This window comes from Mustelus asterias, chromosome 9 (genome assembly GCF_964213995.1).
Source record: "Mustelus asterias chromosome 9, sMusAst1.hap1.1, whole genome shotgun sequence".
NCBI lineage: Eukaryota > Metazoa > Chordata > Chondrichthyes > Carcharhiniformes > Triakidae > Mustelus > Mustelus asterias.
Genome location: NC_135809.1, coordinates 49,075,382 through 49,094,440, shown reverse-complemented (window position 1 = coordinate 49,094,440; position 19,059 = coordinate 49,075,382). Strand labels below are relative to the sequence as shown.

Here is a 19,059-nt window from a genome sequence, read left to right as displayed (position 1 = left end):
TGAAATTTAATGATATGCACACAGCTGGCTTCTGGAGTGCACAGAGTGTGGGAGATTCTAGTCTGAACTCACACTGAAAAAAACACCGTAAATTACTCCAGTTTTCACACGAATTTGACACTTCGAATTTTTTTGGGAGAATCTCCCCCGACTTCACCTTTCGCTGCTACTTTCAGCTATTTTTGTGTCACATTCTGGAATGGTCTCCCATAAACCCCCTAATTATAAAATGTGAAAAAAGTCATCTTCTCCTTTATACTTCTGCTTTGCAAATATTTCCACCCCTTTCCAATCCATTCTGCTGTCAATAAAGTATATGTATGGGAGTGAAACAAAAAATGTATGGGAGTGATGGGATAAAGATAATGGGGGTGACTCTCCCAAAAAAATTCTGTGTCGAAAAACTGGAGTATATCACGTTATTTTTTTCAGTGGGAGTTTAAAAAAGAATCTCCCACACTCTGTGCACTGCAGAGTGCCTTAGCGTGAATCCCGTTAAAAGGTTGTGGGCAGGGCCTATTCCCGCTGGGGAGGGTGGCAGCATAGCACTGAGCGAGCCACTGCGCATGCGCCGATCTGTCAGCACCGAGATCAGCACATGTGCAGTGGCCCCTGTCTGCCAGCCTCCCGATTGCTGGCCAGCCCCACAACCCCCGCATCGCTGGCCCTTCGCACCCCCCATGGATCGATTGCTGGCCCTTCGAGCATGATGTGGAGATTGCTATGTGGAAATGGTATTTGCTACCAAATAAACCTGTTGGACTTTAACCTGGTGTTGTGAGACTTCTTACTGCCTTCAAGCATGCCCAGGCCAGCCGCCCCCTCCCCAGCCCGCCTCGAACACTGCCCCCCAGCAGCCCCGATCTCTCGATCAAATCCCCAATTCCCTCCCTGACACCCCCGACAGGATGAACCTCCCCCCCCCCCCCAACCCCAATCATTGTCTTCCCTCCCCCATCGATCCCAACTGCAGAGTCGCAACGGGACCACCCACCCTCACCAATTGCCCTCCAGAGGCCCTGAACATATCAGGCCCCACCCCATCTAGCCCCACCCCATCGGGCCACGCCCCATTTGACCCACCCCATACCCAGTGGTCAGTGTCAAGGTGCCCACTTGGCCATTGGCACTTTGTCCCTTGGGCAGTGACAGGGGCCCCAGGCTGGCACTGCCAAGGTGGCAATGCCCAGGGGACACGCCCACGGCAGCCAACCGTCTGGGAGACATGCTCAGGCCCAGACACTCAGCGCGAATTGCGTGAATCGGCCGGCGCTAGAATCTCACGACATGCTGTGCTAAAAAACCAACGCAACAGGATAGGGGAATCATTTGTAGAAGTTCGTAGAATCCCTACAGTACAGAAGAGGCCATTTGGCCCATCCAGTCTGCACTGACTCTCTGACAGAATATTTTATCCAGGCCCTCTCCCCACCCTATCGCTGTAATCCCACACATTTACTATGGCTAATCCCATCTAACCTACACATCTTGGGGTACTAAGGGGCAATTTAGCATGGCCAATCCACCTAACCTGCACATCTTTGGACTGTGGGAGGAAACCAGAGCACCCAGAGGAAACCCATGCAGGCACAGGGAGAACATGCAAACTCCATACAGACAGTGACCCAAGGTCGGAATTGAACTCAGGTCCCAGAAGCTGCAAACAGCAGTGTTAACCACTGTGCCACCCCAGTTGGTTTTCTCGTCTTGGTTGACTGGTAAGTGGGGTCTGGAGTCTGCTTCACTGAAAAAAAGGGTTAACTCTGAATTTATGAGCGATAAAAGGTGATATCAATCACCAGAAGAGCAAAATCCAAAAACTGATTAGGTTTACAATCACAGGAAGTGGACAACATTGTGACAAGGATGTGAAAGGAAAAGAGGCAAGGCATGTGGATGAAGTTAAGGTACAAATCAGCCATGATTTCACTGAACAGTACAACAAGGTTTTGGGTGGAATGGCCTTTCTGTTCCTATGCCACCCAAATGGCATTATTCTACTTCCAAACATCATATTGTGTTGAATAGTTTCCACTAGAAAGCTGATCAGGATTGTTTGTAAATATTTTCTGGGACTATAGAAAGAAAATCATAGAACATCATGATCAAAGAAAACACATTGCCGGTGGCATAGTGGTTAGCACTGCTGCCTCACAGTGCCAGGAACCCAGGTTCAATTCCGGCCTTGGGTGACTGTCTGTGTGGAGTTTGCACATTCTTCTCATGTCTGCATGGGTTTCCTCTGGGTGCTCCAGTTTTCTCCCACAGTCCAAAGATGTGTGGGTTAGGTTGATTGGCTATGCTTAGTTGACCCTAGTGTCAGGGGGATTAGCAAGGTAAACATATGGGGTTATGGGAATAGGACTTGGGGCTGGAATTGTGGTTGGTGCAAACTCGATGGTCCGAATGGCCTCCTTCTGCACTGTAGGAATTCTATGATTCTATATCAATGGAGGCTAGTTTCTTTATCTTGGGGTTTGCCGCCCCCTTTAACATTTGATCTTCTCTCTGCTGCAGTGCCAGGCATTTTCCTCCCTCTGTGATGGAAATCGCGCCAAGAGCCTAATCTGCCTGTTTAATTAGAACTGCTCTTAATAGTTTGTGGTGTGAACGATGTGGCAGGCGGAGTTCCACCTGATCCATCCCCAGTTAGCAAAACTGCTTTGGAAGAAACTCCATTCGAAGTATAAGTTAGTTGGGTTTTTTTTGGTAGCTTTATTGAATGCACTGTGGATGAAAGAGGAAACCAATGTCAGCTACCATCACTAAATTTGAATTCAGACAGAACTGCATATCCAAAACTATTCAAGCGTAGGGACAACCTCAGAATTCAGACTGTCCTCCACATGTATTAATCTACAATTTCTAAATAAGTCAAATCAACCCTAGAGTTACATGGAACTAATCAAAAGTGATTTACAAAGTGCAACAGCACCAACTGCAGGTCAGTAACTGTACTGCTGGAAAAGAACATAAACTTCCCTTTGCTTCCCCAGTAAAGTCAAAGGGCAATGTGTTGTTTCTGGCGAGAAAACCAGTGTGTTTCTCCCCAGATATTATGACACTCTGCCAAAAAAATCAAGCGGGCGTGATTCATGCTGTCATACATGGGGCGAGGCTTAAACACACCAGCAAATCCCGGCTGCACAGAGATCGGGATGTCATCTTAAAAGGGAAGCCAGGTGACTGGGGACCGTGGAGATTAAAGTGACCTGGCCACTTCAGAATTTTCACAGCTGACAGGCAGGAATGCAGATGTTGATCACATGGCTGAAATCACCACAAGAAGTTTAACAACACCACGTTAAAGTTCAACAGGTTTATTTGGTAGCAAAAGCCACACAAGCTTTTTGAAAAGGAAAAGCTTGTGTGGCTTTTGCTACCAAATAAACCTGTTGGACTTTAACCTGGTGTTGTTAAACTTCTCACTGTGTTTACCCCAGTCCAACGCCGGCATCTCCACATCATGAAATCACCATGCCAGGGATGATCTTCAGGTCTGCCAGGACTAGAAGGTAGCCATGAAGGGGCAGTCCAGCCACGAGACTCCAATCCCAGGGGAGAGGGGTGAGGTCAACCCCTCGCCACCCCAATCCAAGCCCACCCAACTCCAGAACCTTTGAGAGACCCTTCCTCTGCAGCCTGGCAACTGCAGAGGGGCAAATGGCCACTGGATCTACCCCCTCAAGTCCCCATGGGGCCCAAGGCACCAGTAACAGGGGCAGTGCACTGTTGGCACTGCCAGGGCACGAGACCGGAAGGGAGGCTGAGTGGAGAGGGGGTCGGGGGGGGGGGGGTTAGTGGCTGAGTGGAGAAGTCTGAGGGAAAAGGGGGACGGTATGGGGAGTCTGAGTGGGGCTGAGTGTGGACTGAGGGGGAAGGGGGGCTGGGGAGGGTTGGGTCAGGTCATCCTCATACCTGCGTGGTGTGTAGAAGGGGGGGCTGACCCATGATTTAAGTGCTGGGGGAGGAGGATGCCCCTCTGTGCTGAGGGGTTGATGGTGCCCCCTTGCAACCTCAAGATCCAGCACACCATGTCCCTGCTTGTGGGTTGCACATGTAAAGCCTGCTGTTCCCGCTGGTGGGCTGGGTGAACGGCGGGCGGCTGGTGAATGGCCTGTCAAACCCGCTAATGACATTCAAATTAGCGGGTTTGCATAATTATCGGGTTGCCGCCCACTCTGGACAGAAACCCATCGGGGCAGGCGGGGTGCGTGAATCCCAAGAGCCCTCACATCTGTCAGGAATCCTGATTTTTGACCAATATCCCATTCATTGGAGCATCAGGATTCCCACTAGCCACTTGAAGGGGTTAGAGAATCGCCCCTTTAGTCATTTTTTGGGAAAATCCTGTCCTATAATTGCTTTCTACAACACTTCCCTCTCAAACTTGTTCCATCTCATTTGGCTGAAACATTTTACTGCCACAATTGAACATACCAGTCCATTTTATTTAGTTCTAATCGAGTCCTCCAAGCTTCAGAACCAAGGCAGACAGTGCTGATGTACACTCATATCTGAGACACCCTGGCTTTAGCTCGGTGATAGGTGGTGCTGTTCTCCACGTTACATATCCTGGAGCTTCAAAAATTAGGTCAGTGACTTGATGCTGTCTGTCTTCTTGGTGCTGCCACCTCTGTGCCAAGCATACCTATCGTGCCACCTGCTCTCCATAACTGGAACCCACCCCGTGTGACCAGAACCTGAAGCACAAATCACAAACCAAGATGAGCTTGAGCCACAGACCTGGACTCTGAACAGCCACACGGCTGATCATTACTGGGAACCAGCTTAAAGATTTTTTTAAAGCACTTCCCAAAATGTCAGTGTCAAAGAACTTTAAACTGATTTCGGTAATGTAGAGAATACAACCTTCCTCATAATGGACTAGGGGTAATGGGAGAACATGTTGTAAAAAGGGACGAGCCTGCAGAATCCTGCATTACTTAACAATGATGTGGAGATGCCGGCGTTGGACTGGGGTAAGCACAGTAAGAAGTCTCACAACACCAGGTTAAAGTCCAACAGGTTTATTTGGTAGCAAAGCTTATGGTATTTGCTACCAAATAAACCTGTTGGACTTTAACCTGGTGTTGTGAGACTTTTTACTGTGCTTACTTAACAATGACAATGCTGAATATTTATTTATCTTGATCAATACTAAACTCAGTGCTTTTGGAAAGCAGGATTTTTCTCTTTGCCTCAGGTAACTATTGTTTTTGTCACAGGTGTTCGTTCAGCAAGCAAAACTTTTATTTACTATTCCAGAGGCGGAGATGAAAAATATAAACACATTTACACAATCGAGAGCATTAGGACTTTTAAAAAAACATTTCATTTTCAAAAAATCTTTTTGATCTTCTGATCAGGTGCAAGCTCAACTGGAAATGGAATAGAAGCCCCATTGCAGAACCCAACATAAAGAACAAGAACACCAAATCAAAACACTGCATTGGCTGAAAGCCTGAAATAAAACAAGAAAATGTTGTGAATGCTTAGCAGGTTGTGAAACATCTGTGGAGAGAGAGCATAATTAACATTCTGGGTCAGTAACAGTTCTGATGAGAAAGGATGACAACACCAGTTTTGAACGGAAGAAGAGCAAGCACGGGAGCCAGAAGGAGGAATTGAGTGAGCAAACGTTGAGTGGGGATCAAGGCAATAAAAGGGGAAGTCTCATGGAAGAGATGAATGAGCTTCAAGAGGGCAAATGAAACCATGAAATGGTAACCACTTAAGCCAAAACCAGATGTGACGCTGGAGGTCTAGAAGTGAAGAGCAGATGTAGCAAAATTATAAACTCGATCTTCGAAATGTAAAAACCCATGAACTCCACAAAAACAGTAAAACTTCAAGTTTATTTATTAGTCACAAGTAGGCTTATATTAACACTGCAATGAAGTTACTGTGAAAATCCCCTAGTCAACACACTCCACCGCCTGATCGGGTACACTGAGGGAGAATTTAGCATGGCCAATGCACCTAACAAGCACGTCTTTCAGACTGTGGGAGGAAACCAGAGCACCCGGAGGAAACCCACGCAGACACAGGGAGAATGTGCAAATTCCACATAGTCACCCAAGCCGGGAATCGAACCCGGGTCCCTGGCGCTGTGAGGCAGCAGTGCTAACCATTGTGCCACCCTACTGGTTAGAGTGGAGGGCAGAGAGAGTGGGGGGAAAGGGTTTCAGGTAATGGATGGTCTTGGAGCAAAGGAACTTGGAATTATCCTTGCCCTCCAGAATGACTCTTTTGAGTTACAGGTATTTTTAACCAAGGATAGTAAAACATTATCTGGTTGAGAGATTGGTGACTAGATCACAGTGCCAGGTATGCTTGAATTTATTCCCCTTTTTATCTGAGGAATTGAAATTGCGGACTGCATCACAGATATGACAGAGGTCAGAAATATTGGGTGGGATTCTTCCATTATGAGACTAAGTGCCATGGCAGGGCTGGGAATGTGGGATGTTTCCCGCTGCGGAGGCTGGCAGGAAAACATGCCAAATCTTCTAGCTCTCACCTAATTAATTATGCCCCCAGGTGTTTTACGCCATATTGTGTGGCAGGACAAGCCTCACGGCATGTAGCTTGCTGTCATGTTCAGATGCCACATTGAAAAGGTGCCCAAAATCACTGACCCACTGTTGAAGAAGGTAGACTGCCTGAGAATAAAGATAGATCTCCGGAAGCACTCTGAAACCAGAAGATGGACCTCTGGGAACATTCTGAGGCTGGAATATGGACCACCCCCATCAGGACACCAAATCTGGAAGATGCATCTGCAAATGCTTCCCCGATCCGCTGCTGTGGTGTTCCAGGGTCCCAAGGTTGCTGTTGGCCTCCATCTTGAACTCAGGAGGTAGCGCCAGGGATTGTTCAACTGAGCCCTGACATCAGCACGCCACATCGTTCTAAACATGTTTCACGCCAGTGGGTTTTCCCGCTGGCATCGTGGAGAATTTGGCCTGTGGGGGGGGGGGGGGGGGGGGGGGGGGGTTCATCTACATCCTATTAATGGGAAGCAAATGAGGTTCATGCCAGCCACTGGTGGATTTTCCAACCCGCCAAGGCGGGCACCAGCGGAAGATCCTGTTATAAAGTCACGCCGGCGTGAAACTGATTTATGGGCCTCGTTATTTTCTCCATGTCCCAAGCCCACCATTGAACCTAACAATGGGGGTTTGGGAGAATTCTGCCATTGGTAATATTAGGCAAGGGCATCAAAGATTGGTGCAAGGGAGTTTAGCAGGCAACAGTACCAGAAGTGTTGTGACAATGAGATGAAGTTTGGAGGTTGACAGCAACTTAGGGTAGGAGCTACTGCAAAACCTTTTCTCCCCACAAGTGGGCACTGCAGTGGCACAGTGGTTAGCACTGCCCCTCACAGTGCCTCACCCGGGTTCAATTCCGGCCCTGAACCTGCGTGGAGTTTGCACGTTTTCCCCGTGTCTGCTTGGGTTTCCCCTGGGTGCTCCAGTTTCCTCCCACAGTCAAAAGATGTGCAGGCTAAGTTGATTCACCACGTTAAATTGTATCCCAAGGTGTATAGGTTAGGGGGATTAGCGGGGTTATGGGGATAGGGCCTGGGTAAGATGCGCTATCAGGAAAGTCAGTGCAGATCCAATGGGCTGAATGGCCTCCTTCTGTTTTGTAGGGATTCTATGAAAATTGTCTATGAATGGTATTCTTCATAAAAATGGGAAATGGTCAGAAAAAGAGATGTGAACTTGGTCTGAATTTGTTGGCAATTAAGATCTACAGTGCAGAAAGGCCATACGAAATGATGAGGTTCTGCTGTGGATGAGGGTATTGAGGTTTATATGAAAGTAAAGTCAAGAGAGTGAAAAGGGGCAAAAAGGAAATAGAGTACAGGACCAACATGTACCTGTAAAGATAAAGGAAGGGACCACAAAGTGAAGAGAACTGAGGTCAAGGGATATAGAGGATTGGATAAGGGAAAAAAAACAAGGCATAAGGCAGATGCAAGCGATTGAAAATAGTGGACGTCCTAGAGAAGAGGAAAGGGAGATTGAGGAGCTGTCAGTGCAGAGGCTAAGGGAAGAGTCAAGGAGGATATCTTGCTCAGGAAATTTGCATCGATTTTGGATAGTAGTAAATGACAAGTTTTGAAATGAGGTGAAGCGATGAAAGACAAAAATAAGGTGGCCAAAGGAGAAGGCGCCAGAGGAATAGGGTTAGTGGCCAAGGTCCATCGTAATGATAAGATTATGCCACCAAAACAACAGCTTGGATAGGGAATCATTGACCATGGAGGATGCTTCTGACAGTGCCAAACTATCAATGGATTTGTGAATGGTAAGGATCTTGTTCATGAGGGAGGTGCAGTGATTGCCCATCTGGTGAGGTCAAAGGGGACAGCACTGGAGGTAATGAGCAGAGTTGGGAGGAGACATTAACACCAGAAAACAGTGCTACAGTTGTATTATTGTGCTTTGAGGGCTACTGATTGGTGCCACAGTGAAGAATGCCGAGGAAGGTACAGAGGAAGCCGTGGTCTTATTTCAGAGAAACTTGAGACTTGCACGGCAGGTGATTGAGTGGTATTCTGGGGAATAGCATCCGGTGAGAGGAATAATAAAGGTAGGTTCGGGAATGTGGGTTCACATTACCTATGCACCTCAAGATCAAGGCTTGTGGGATCAGCATGCGATGAGCTAAAACAGTTTTCTATTGAACACGGATGCTTTGTGATGCAAGCTTTGGACAAGAATGGAGAAGTTGAAAGATTTGTGAAGGTTTTCATCATGTTTTGAGGGTCTGGGGAGCTGTTGTTCTGATCTCCATGTTTATAGAAATAAAGTGGCAGAAGAGCTTAAATGGACAAGAATGATGAGGAGATGTTGCAATGGACTAAATGTATCTTTCTTGCATCATGCTGATATAATTGATGCCTCTTATGTGTGTCTTTTGATGCATTGTGATTTAGTGTAGTATGTATGAAATATAGAGATCAAAGATAGTAATAGGTCAAGAGTTGCAAGGAAACCAATGCGTGCTGTAGTTACAATGGATTGTGGAATGTGATGTACCTGGGTTCTTACAGTAAGTCCTCACTTAAAGTTGCAGCAGAGTTCCTGAAAATGATGATTTTAAATGAAACAACTTGAAGTGAATCATACATTCCCATAGCAATCAGTGTTAAAGCTGGGGTTCGGTTCCTTCAGACATTTCTTCCCTGGAAAAAAGCAATGCACAAGTTGAAATACAGTACTTGACGTGTGCAACATTATGCATTCCTAGCTGTAATAACTTGCAAAATAAATCACTGAATATAATGAATACAGCAAATTGTGAACTCAAAGTATCATGTAATCATATTAGAATTGTATAGTGTGATTTACCTGAGCGGTCATGTTGGCTGGTATAACATGAACTTGTTAAAGCTTTAATTCTCTGGTAGTTACAACTGGTGTTTGTATGCTCTGGCAGTTAAAGTAATAGAACAAAATGGAACAGGAAAGCAGTCCTAATGCAGCCTTGGTGCTGGAGAAAGGAAATGGTGAAGGAACTGTTGCTTTGTGAAATATAAATGATACAGTGGAGCCTCAGAATGGATGTATAAAAATAGGAGAAAGGAGATTTGGGCCTGGATACAAAATTAGTCTCAACTGGTGAAAAGTTTATAATGAAAGTTGTCACTTCTAAAAAAAAATTATAGATAAGTTACTCCATATTGTTGTAATTCTAATTTTGTACCAAACTCATCTACACTTAAAATGTTCATTTGAGTGCATTATTCCAGATCTTTCTCAGTAATCTGCATCTTCTGTCACTTAATATCTATGTTCACTGTAGTGCAAGTGAGCGTAAAAGAACGGGGACAGTTGGGCACAGTGTGGAACCAGAAATGAGCTCCAAACAACACAGACTATGCAGGAAACAGGAACAGCAAAACTAATGACTAAAATGGTGAGGTTATTTTCAAAACAGAAACTCAAAAGAAATGAATCAGTTTTTCTGAGCAGCAAAACCAGTCAATCTTTGTGTCAACTTCACTGTACAATTCTTATTAAAAGGCTTAGCAAGATTTTATTGACAAAAGTAATGGGTCTTAATTTGCTTGGAGTGCCAATTAGCGTCAGATTGCCAGTCCGCTCCAAGTTTCTTAACAGAAATCCTGGCCGCGATTCTCCCAAAAGCCTTAAATTAGCGCGAAAACTCTTCTAGTTCCCGACTGTTCTGTCAGTTCAGCTTCAGATCTGAATCTCCGCACTCTGTGCACTGCAGAGGTTCCAGTCGTGAATATCATTAAAAACCCAGGGGGTGGGGCCTATTCACGCCTGAGTCTGACAGTTCTGGAACTCTGCGCATGCGCAGTGGTCCTGATCTGTCAGACTCCCCATTTGCTGGCCAGCTCGATCGCTGGCCAGCCCGGGACCCCCTCTGTGCAGTCCCTCCAGCCCCCACCACGGGCCGATCGCAGCCCTCACAGCAATTCCCAGGCCAGCCCTGACCCCTCACGTCCAGGGGGCCCCAATTTACAGCCCAAGCCCCCCAGCAGTGGCGATCCCCCCACCCCTCTACTCCACTGACCAGCCCGCCCCAATCGCTGCCGTCCCTCCATCCCAGACGGATGCTGACTGCAGAGTGGCAGCAGGACCTCCCCCCTGGGCCCCACCGCAATAGGCCTCACCCCCTTGGCATGGGCACTTTGCCCCTTGGGCAGTGCCAGGGGCACAGGCTGGCACTGCCACGATGCCCATGCCCGGGGGCACCACCCCTCGCCGCCCGACCCCCTGGGAGGCCCGATTGCCCACGCCTTCATTCCAGCGGGGTCTCCCGCTAGTTCCCTGAACGTGGGGAGCTAGTCTAAACCAGAATGAAGTACTCCTCGCGGTCTAGGAGATTCAATCGGGACCGGCGAGTTCTCGATAATTAGATTGAAAACATATTTAAAACACATTTAAAATGACTTACCTGCCTTCCCGCCAGTTTCCAGCGTGGTCTGACCGGCGACTGTTCACCGGCTCTGGGAGGTGCGCATGTGTTCTTGGCGCATGCGCAAATCCCAGAACAAGGCTGGTGACGTGCATCTCCCACCGCGACCCGCCAGAAAAGTTGCGGGTTGCGATGGAAGAATCATGGCCCCTGTCTCACCTGACCTGACTCAGGCCTGATCGAGCCTTGTGCAGGGGGTGTTGTCAAGTTGGACTTGGCCTGGGGGTGGTGGGGGAGGGTAGTGGAGGAGTTTAGGTGGGGTGAGGGGAATCCATAGTTTGGGGAGTTCCTGTCAGGGAGTGAGCCCTTTGGGGGTTGGGGGAGTCTCATGGGAGTGCGGAGGGTGGGGAGAGGGGGATTGAGGGAATCCCTTGGGGGGGGGGGTAGGCAGGGACAATGAGGGAAACGCTTGGGTCGAATACCATGGAAAAGTACTATGGAGGGTCAGTGTGGGACGTCAGAAAATGTTTTAATTCTTCTAACTTTTTTTTGGATAACTATTGATGTAACCAAGTTGAAGCCATCTGCAGTTTGGAAGTGTGTGTGTGTGTGTGTGTGTGGGGGGGGGGGGGGGGGTGGTGGGGGTTGGTGATGTTCACCCCCTCAAAACAATGCCCTGGAGCTCAGAAGTTACGGTCCATTATGTTTCATATCATAAGCAGTTGAGCAAAGTACTCAAAGTCATATACAACAAATAGTTGAAATTTGAGCTGTTATATTCTTCACCAGCACATTGACGATCACGGCACCTCTCCAGATAGTTTTGTTCTTGGTGAACAAGACCCTTTCATTAACAAGCTGTACTGTTGCTGACACTAGCAGAAGTGTGTCACATGGTCAGTGATTCCTTTCCCTTGAAGCTACCCAGACTAAGTTGTTGGAAAAGTGGCCGAGCCGAGCCTCTCATGGTACAGTAAATACCATCAGTTTTAAATACTCTTGATTTTTTTTCCTAAAAACTGATTATGTAATTTAATTCTATAAACTGAGAAGAATAATACACCGTGATGTGAAAGGCATGCTGTGCATTACCTCACTGTGCTCAAGGTCAATCAACAGAGCACTCTGCTAAATTAAATTGTAATAAGCAAGGCATTTGTCACATAACAATGGCCTTGATTCATACAGACTTGAGGACTAACAGGCAATCAGGTTATGACAAAGTGAACAATTCTTTGTATTTCCCAATTTCAAATTAAAATTGTTCCAAGAATTGATGTAAGCTTTACAAAATAAAGAGTGGAAGGGAGTGTAAAGTATGACAATAGGCTGCTGGAGTTTCAATATACCCAGGAAGGATTCAATAGAGTGCAATATCTTCTGCTGTCAGAACCTAAAGATGCTCTATAATGCTCCCAGTTTCTTACTCCATAGTAATTCATGTCCAGGACACCCTACAGGTAAAATTGGGAAACCATTCACTATCATTACAGGCAGCTTCCGTTTCCACCCATTAAATTAAGCTAAGGATCCCCCACCAACCCTGAAAAATCTCCTAATGCTACTGTCCAACAATGCCCATATTGCTGTTAGGCCCCACAATAACACAGCTGCTAATCTCCAAATGGCCATCCCAACTTTCTATATTGTTTATTATCTTTCTGCACTCCCCAATGGTTTAAAAAGACAAGCTGTGAACATTAAAGATAAAAATAAGAACTTAATCATTAAACATGTTCTCGTACAATTTTTACAGCAAAAAAGCTGGACAGAATCACAGAAATTAATTTGCAATACATGAGTAAAATTTACATAGAACCATAAAAAAGATTGAATTTGACTTATTCATTGTTGTGATATGACATATGGGTTACATGGCATAATAACCTTATATAAAATAATATATCCTCTGACTCATGATGAGTATTGCCAGTTCGTCAGCATGTAGAGATGTCACACTTTGTTTCAGAAAGTTAAGGAGCTAATTAAACTCTGTTTTTATGATGAGATGCTTTGCCTCAAAGAGACAGACCAGATTATTCATTATGTGATATAATACTGCTGCAATTATTGAATAATATAATGTGCTTCACTGCAAACAAATTCAAGGGTGATACAGCACTAATACTTCACATGTAATTTCTGTATATCAACTTTCACTGTCACACCCTGATGGTTAACAATTGCTTTTTCTCTATAAAAATCACTTCGATTATGCCTACTCACCTAACTGGTTATTGTAACTGTGATTCCTTTGCTGATTCTTAAAAATCAAAACACAAATGTTTCTCAATAAAACATTTATTTTTGTGGTCAGCCATAGATCAGTGACAGAATTCTTGCCTCCAAATCAGAAAACTATAGGTTCAAATCCCAGAGAGTTGAGCACGAAAATCTAGACTGACACCCCAGTGCAGTACTGAGGGAAAGTTGCTGTGTCTGGGTGAGATGTTAAACTAAGGTCCCAGTTACTCTCTCGGGTGGATTTAAAAGAGTGTTATTCGTGTCATGGCCAACATTTATCCCCAATCAACATCACTACAAACAGATTGGTCAGGAGCTGCAACTGTGGGCTTTTACCTCCTCCCTTCTCACTGTCAATCTTTTTGGCAAATCAATTGAACTACATCAAATTAACTAGGGATAAATCAAAAAGGGGCAGCTCCCAAAAGGAGGGGAACTGCCCAAAACAAACAACAAAGAGGAAAGGAAACTTAATACATCAAATTAAAATGTGATTAAAGGGTCGTTAATACACCCCAGCCCTTTGGTGCCCAGCGGGCCCGGAAGGCACCAACAGTGCCGTCGTACCCCGCATGCTCTCTCTCCAGGGACACCCGGCCACAAATGTAGCCGTGGTAGAGGGGCAGACAGTTGAGTTCGACGACCCCTCGGTCCCCCGCTGCCTTCCCCTCCCTACCCACTGTCCAGGACTCCTAAACATTCCTTCCAGATGAAACCAATTTACTTTTACTTTCAATCTATCCACTGCATTTGCTGCTGACAATGTGACAACCAAACATATATTTGGTGATTTCTTGTGGGAACCTTTTGTTCAGTCTGCAAGCATAACCCCCAGCATCTGGTCAGCTGCCTCTAATTCTCCACCTCACTTTTTCTTCAGCCTTCTGTAATGAAGTCCAAATGAGCACCTTACATCATAAAAGAAAAAGCTGCAGATGGTGAAGATCTGAAATAAAATCTGAAAAAAAAGCTGGAAAAATCCAGCAAGTGTGGCACCACCTGTGGAGAGAGAAACAAGAGTGCTGTTTCCAGTCCAATAAGATTCTTCTGCCCTAGAACCAGTGGAGGCTGAAATTGAAGAGGATCAAATAAAATGTGGGACTCATTTCGACACACCTCATCGGCCATCACTGAGGCTGCTAGTTGTCCTCAGGGAGAAATCTGCTGATTGTGCCCAACCTTCCACTTCACCAGAGCGAAGCAACTTGTGACAATTCAGCCATCTGGCAGTGAGGGCAGCACCACTTCATTGATGTAACCTGCATTCAATGTTGGAAATTATGAGGGAGAGTGCAAGGAGATTCTCTTCCCAAAAGGCAGCAGAAGGCCACCTCATCATGCAGCAGGGGTACTTCTCTGTTCGAAGTCGTCTCCCTCTGCCTCCCCCTCCTCCTCTCTTACTTTATACTCCTGTTGATCCCCTGATATCTTCCATCAGGGCCTGCACCTCCTCAAGGTTCACATTTCTCTGGAGAATAATTGATGATTCTGTGCACCTTGGAAGTCCAATGACCGAGGCAAAACCCAGTTTCCTTTGTGTCTGTGATGGCTTGTCTGATGTTATAATTATGCAATTTCAGAGACTTCATTAGTGAACAACAAATGATTTCTTTAAAAGGGTCTACAAAAGCAATAGCATGTTTGCTACTAGTTAAAGAATGTCTCTTGCTTAAGAGAGCTCCTCTCCCAGGGAGATTTCCCACTGTGAGTCCCAATTGGTCACCGAAGCTAATACTCTGCTGTATTGCTCTTAAAGGGACAATCACCACATCACCCTTTAGTTCCTTTATATATTCTTCAACAACTAATTTCCTCAGCTCTAAATTCTAACTAAACATTATATAATACATGAGTTGGACAATTATAAATCAAGTTTTTGAATGGTTTTCTGTTTCATGTAGAGTAGCCCAATTCTGTAGTTTGAGATGCTTCCATAGGTTCGACATTAAGTGCAATAATGGATACTCCTTCTGGGATATCAGTTATGTCTATAACAGGTCAATCAGGTATTTTGGTGCTTATGGGGTCGAAACATTTCTTGATGGCAACATTGACTGCTGGAAGGTCTTGCCACCTCTCAAGTGGTCCACATGTTTAAGAATGATCCATCCTTCCATTTTCATTTGGTACAACAGGGATCTGGTCTGAGCAACAATAATTCTGGAGATCGAACTTGATCTACCGAAGTTTCCTGTCATGTCCTTATAGATTATTTATGTTTCAATGGTGATGGCTCATTGATGAGATCTTGAGGCTTGTGTGTTTAAACATAAACACTTTTATTGGTAGGCTTTAACTATGTACAATTTCAAATATGGTCTTGCATGGAGCTGTTCCAGGCAGGCATGCTGCTTACCAAGTTCCATTCCAAACTGTTCTCTGACCACGTGAACTCCATACATCACACCGTGGGTGGTACCATTCTTCAGTTCCACATTAACTCTGGCTCTGCAAAGCACCTTACATTGTAATGCATGGAGGTACAGATCATCATAGAAATCATAGAAACCCTACAGCACAGAAAGAGGCCATTCGGCCCATTGAGTCTGCACCGACCACAATCCCACCCAGGCCCTATCCCCACATCCCTACATAGCATCTCATGACACTAAGGGGCAATTTTAGCATGGCCAATCAACCTAACCCACACATCTTTGGACTGTGGGAGGAAACCAGAGCACCCGGAGGAAACCCACGCAGCCACGAGGAGAATGTGCAAACTCCACACAGACAGTGACCCAAGCCGGGAATCGAACCCAGGTCCCTGGAGCTGTGAAGCAGCAGTGCTAACCACTGTGCTACCGTGCCTCTTTCTCTTTCAAACAGGAAAAAACAGCACAATGCTTACTTCCCATCACAATACAACAGTCTTACGTCTTGAGAATTCTTTCACAAGCTCGGTCTATCACGTGTGAAAGAATGATCATAATACTCTATTTCTGGTACTTAGATCATGTGATAAAATTTCTTCTCTTTCCAACATTTCAATTCAGCATCTTTTTCATGGACCATTTATCGTATTGGTGCTTGTGCTTTTCCATTAGTGTGACCATTTCACCAATCTTGTTCTGATATAGAATCTTACCTTCCGTTTATACTATGCTCCCACTACAGCGAGGTCGGAGAATTTGGCAGCCAGCCAAATCTCCGTTCACTGTAGCGGAATGGTAAAATTCTATCGGCGTGAATGATGATAAGATTCCAGCCGATATCTCAATTTCTTTCTGTCTGAATTGCTGATTCTGCTGTAAATTTCAACGATTTTACCTCTTCTGTTAAATTCTCATTGCCAAGTTTCCTTCTTCAAGCTCTTATTCTCCCCAAGCAATTCCTCACTGGACCTGTTCTTATTTTCCAGTTGCTTTGTCATGGAGTTCAGCTTATTCTCCATTGTCTCATTAATTTCTCTTTGTTAACTTCATTTTGTAACTTGTTGCAACTTCTTTTTTCTCCAAGTTTACTGTCAGCCATGTCATCTTATTGTTTAAATGTCTTCTCTTGGGCTTTAATTATTTTTGCTTTTTAAATTCCTCTTTATGTTCAACAATTCCTAGTTCCTGTTGCATTTCTTCTGAGGGAAATGTTACCTATCATTTGGTGAATTTCACTGCCCTCCTTGTGGGGTCTTTCATTGTCTTCCTTGTGGGGTCTTTTGTTGCCCTCCTTTTGGAATCTGACCCAGGGATCTTGCTATGTTGGACAATCACCAAAGTTGTTAAAGTAATGAGCTGTCTAACTCTGGCAAAGAGGGCATTAGTGACTAGCAGGGTGTAGCCGTTTTGTGAGATGCCACTATAGATGTCTTCCTGCCCTACTTTCCTCTTCCATGCTCTCCTGATGTGTGGGGCTCTGCAAAGAATGTTAACCGTCATTGCCACAGACACAGAATCTGACAGTCGTGTTCCCATGTCAGCTGGAGCCTTTCTTCTGGGCAGGTAGCCATCCAGTTGTTCTTGGTAGTCTTGCTCCCTACTCTTCTGACTGCACAATGCCAGGAAAGATGCCAATCACATTTAAAGATAATGTACTGAATGTCCCCTCTCTTGCCAGCTGTCTAGTGCCAAGCTAATGTCCTTAACAAGTGCCCAGTTATCCTTTTCCCCACTGGCCCTCCTCTCATGGGGCTGATGTAATGCTCTGATGTGGAGATGCCGGCGTTGGACTCGGGTAAACACAGTAAGAAGTTTAACAACACCAGGTTAAAGTCCAACAGGTTTATTTGGTAGCAAAAGCCACACTGGGACAGCATTGACAGGCTCCCCACATGCATCCACTTCCCCTGAGCTGTTTTGATAACTACAGCTTCGACAACCTGTGCACACCTTTAAATATCCTTTCTCCTCTTTGCTCTTCCATGAGCCCTAAATGAGTCTTTAAGTCTCGGATTCCTGTCCCTGCCATGTCCTTCCACTGACATAGGAAACATTGCCAGTCTAGGATCAGCACTTGAAACTGACTAGCACTGATATTTTTGGGCTCCCCAGCTTCTGTTCCCATCTTTGGGGCTCCCAAAGGTTTGACAAATAACAGTGAACCCAGCACCTATCCCTGATCTTAATTCTTAATTCCAGATTTATTTTATTGAATTCAAATTCCACCATCTGCCATGGCGGGTTTTGAACCCGGTCCCCAGAACATTAGCTGAGCTTCTGAATTAATAATCTAACGATAATACCACTAAACCATCGCCCCTCCCCTAGGCCATCGCCCCTCCCATTAACCCATTAAGTTCAACAATTTCAGATTAGAACCTCTGCCCCATTTTTTTCTGATAGCAGATGTTGGAAACTATTTCTCTATTCATTTGCACTTCCTCAGGACATATGCTTTGTCTCTTTACTTGTCCCATTGCCATTCCCTTTAACTGGCACCATCATCCCCTTTATTATTTAAATTTTTCCTGCCTTCCACCCTGTAATAGATCTTTATTTTTGTTCTCCCACCCCTGCTGCCGCACTTTTCCTGCCACTGTACTTGTTCAAAATCTATTACATCTCTGAACTCTTACAGTTCTAATGAAAGGTCATCGACCGAAAGCATTTGTCTGTTTTTTGCTCCATGAATGCTGCCTGACCTGCTATAAATACTGAAAACATTTTCTGTTTTTGTTTTTCATTTAATAATGGGCCAAATTTGTCGCACCTCAACAATGCTTCCTTTAATACATTAGATTTATTGTTTATGATTAATCCAATCAATGGAAGCACCATTGTTCAAAATATTTCTCCTGGCTGTATTGCTAACCACATTGTTTTCACTATACATGACTCAGTTCCCTTTTTCCGAATGCTCGTCACACTTCACAATTCCTCTATAGTCAATAAAACTTCTTTAGGTGAAATATTCACAACAGAACTATCACTTGATCATTTGAAAGATGACTTAATTGTTTTAAATTCTGACAAAAATTCCTTGGTTGAAATATGGAGATAGGAATTTTGCACGGTGTAATTTAAAAGTTGTTCATCTGTTATCAAAAGAAATTACAGCAAATAACTTGAAAATGTCATTTGCTACAATTTACTTACTTGATTATTATTCTCTCATACCCAAACCTAGTAATGACTTGCAATTATCCTTTTATCTGGGATTTAAAGTCTAAGGAAATAAAAAGAAGCTTCCTTTCTCTTTTCAAATTATCTTTTTATATAGTATTCAGTGTATTTGGTGACGGATCACTGTCTGACATACAAAATAGGAGTAGAAGTAGGCCATTTGGCCCCCTTGCATCTGCTCCACCATTCGATAAGATCATGACTGATCTTTCAATGCTGCAAATTCCCATTTCCATCTATCCCCCATAACCTTTGACTTCCTTTGTTAAGAACCCCACTGATGTTAACTGCGAGAGTGTCTCGAAGGATAACTTGAAACATTGGTTCTTCGAAGTGTATATATGGAATAATGAGGAAC

The 19,059-nt window shown here is 44.9% G+C and overlaps 1 protein-coding gene across 1 annotated transcript in view; it reads right to left on the bottom strand.

Annotated features, from left to right (window-relative positions):
• Window positions 1-11,033, bottom strand: part of hyal6 (hyaluronoglucosaminidase 6) — a 76,598-nt gene extending 65,565 nt beyond the window's left edge. The window contains exons 1-2 of the mRNA XM_078220156.1: window positions 10,942-11,033; window positions 9,054-9,199 (exon numbers count right to left, since the gene is read on the bottom strand). The gene's annotated coding sequence lies outside the window, so the exon portion shown is untranslated. The remainder of the gene's footprint in view (window positions 1-9,053; window positions 9,200-10,941) is intronic.
• Between the last annotated feature and the right edge of the window lie 8,026 nt (window positions 11,034-19,059).